Below are 2594 nucleotides of genomic sequence, written 5' to 3'. Positions count from 1 at the left end.
TTTATTTCTCAATGCATGTAACATTGCAAATGTGCTTCGACACATAACCCACACTTCAACGCTAAGTCTGTGCGTAGCACGGGCCCCGTGCTTAGCACGGGTCTGTTGTTAGTTTTTATTATGAACCACCAAAATTAATTGTGATAATTTATTATTTGTAAAATATTTTGTTTTTGATATTTGAAATCGAAGAAAAACAACTACCCCACTTAATGGTTAATTATATCCTAGGTACTCTATTACTGTAAATCTTTTTGAACGAAAATATATGTCATCATGCAAAACAAAACTAGGAAGAGGGAAAAGGAAAGTTTTTAATTTTTTAGGGTGAAAAGGAAAGATGTTGATGAGTGCATATATGTTTGAGTGTATAGAAGGTGGGACCACCAGTTATTTAATCATGAAGCATGCAATTTGAAGCACTACACACTCAATGGCAAAATTGTACGTAGATCTAATCTAATCTGAGAATAAGCAACAGTCACCAGATATGTGAAAGTGAGGACATTACCTTTGGTGTGGTCCTACTACCTCCGTCCCGGTATAATTGACTTCCTTTGGTTTTTCACACAGATTAAGAAAAGTGTATAAATAAAGGGGAAAGTGGAATATATTGTATTGAGAATGATAAAAGTAGTATTATTTAGTGTTATATTGTATTGGGAATGATGAAAGTTGTATTGAAAATTGAAATGGATCAGTTATTTTAGGACATTTTTTTTTAAAAAATGGGTCAGTTATTCCGAGACGGAGGGAGTATAATTTTGGCATCATTTTTAGACACTAAGGACAAACAAAGAAACTTTTACCCTTCTGATTCACTAACCAGCTTTGTCAGCTCCATTTTGCAATCAACAACTACAACATGCATGTGATTAATTATCTTATATAATTGAACCTTAATTAATTTTGAACATCTTAATCACGTGCCTTGCCCACTTTATAGCTCTTGTATTTGTCTAAATCTAAATACTAAAGTCCTGAAGCATCCATCCAAAACAATGGTCGGACACAAGTTTCAAAGGTTGGATTGTAGTCATGATATTCTACAAGATCCAAAAAATTATCACATGTAATCATGTGACTACTAGCTATGGAATAATATAGAGGTAAAAATTGATATTCTAGGGAGAATACTATAGATGGTATGAAGAATTAAAATGATACATTAGCACTAACAAATTAATACTTAATGTTCTAGGGAGAATATTATGACTGATCCATCGATCCAAGACATTCCTAGAGACATAACGCAACATTAAAAATGTACGAATCATACAGATATTCCCCGTCTTCTTGCATTAATATGTGATTCGCTCTAGGAGTTCTTCTGTGTGTTTATGTGATTATTTTAATTTTCAATGGTATTTTTTTTTAACACTCCAATGCTATATTCGTTTTGTAGGGTATCAGTATGCTATTGAGGTGACCCAGTGAGTTAAAAGAGAGGAGGGGAGGGAGGAGTTTAAGAAAAGAAAAAAAAAAAAGGATGAATGGTTTTATGTTTTGGGAAGAAGACTTTGCAGGTTTATTTATCTTCATAATATAAAATATTTTTAATTTGGAAGAATTTAAAAATTGTATTGGAGGAAGATTTTAGATGGCTTTGATAAATTCTTTAATTTCAATTTATGTTTTTCTATTTGAAAGAATTTATGTTGTTAAAATACTCTTAATATCAAAAATATGTTAATCATAAACATTCACTTATCATTCATTTCTAGGGGTGGGTAAAAATAACCAATAACCAAAAACCGAACTGAACCGGTTAACCGAACCGAACCATATCAAAATAAACTGAACTATTTCGCAAATTTTTGAACTGAACCATTATTTTGATAACAGTTAATTAACCGAACCGAACCATTAATAACCACAGTTATCCAAACCGAACCGAACCGAACCATAACCATATAACACAATTACACAACACCTCTTATTTTTCCGAGAACCAAATGAAACCAAATGAAAATACCTTGCAAACCCTAAATCTATGAATATATTCCCAAATTGATAAACCCTAAATCATCAATTTAACATTTTAAGTGTTTTTTTAGTGTAGGTTTAATTTAACATTTTAACACTACTATGTAGGAATATTAAAGTTGAGGTGTAGTAGTTAGATGATAGAATTTATAATTATTGCTTTGATAGTTGGTTCTTGATGTTTAACTTCCTTGACAGTGTATGAACTCGATAGTGTTCGAATAATAGAATGAGGATTCACTATTGGAGAATCTAAAGCATCATGCACCTCCTCTGTCATGATTCGCCACTTTTCTAACCAGTTTTAATTGAATTGCACTAGACACCAGAAGAGGGATAAAACTAATGTCCATTGCTTTGATTGTGCATGGAGCTTTAGCTTCTACAATAGTGTTTGGAAATTGATTAACAGGAAGTGTTATTAGTTTACTTGAATAATCAAATGTTTCCCTTAAGCTAAAATATAGGCAGTAAAAAGTGGGCTGAAGTTATTTGCTGGTTGACTTGTATTTGTTTTTCTCTTGGCTATATAGTCCCAAGTTGCCATCCTCACATTTTTTACTATACATAATATTCGTGTGATCATACAAGTGCTTATATGTAAGCTA

Source organism: Medicago sativa, chromosome 3 (genome assembly GCF_051527215.1).
Source record: "Medicago sativa cultivar Bolivia chromosome 3, Bolivia_mono, whole genome shotgun sequence".
Taxonomy (NCBI): Eukaryota; Viridiplantae; Streptophyta; class Magnoliopsida; order Fabales; family Fabaceae; genus Medicago; species Medicago sativa.
This window is presented reverse-complemented; position numbering follows the sequence as displayed.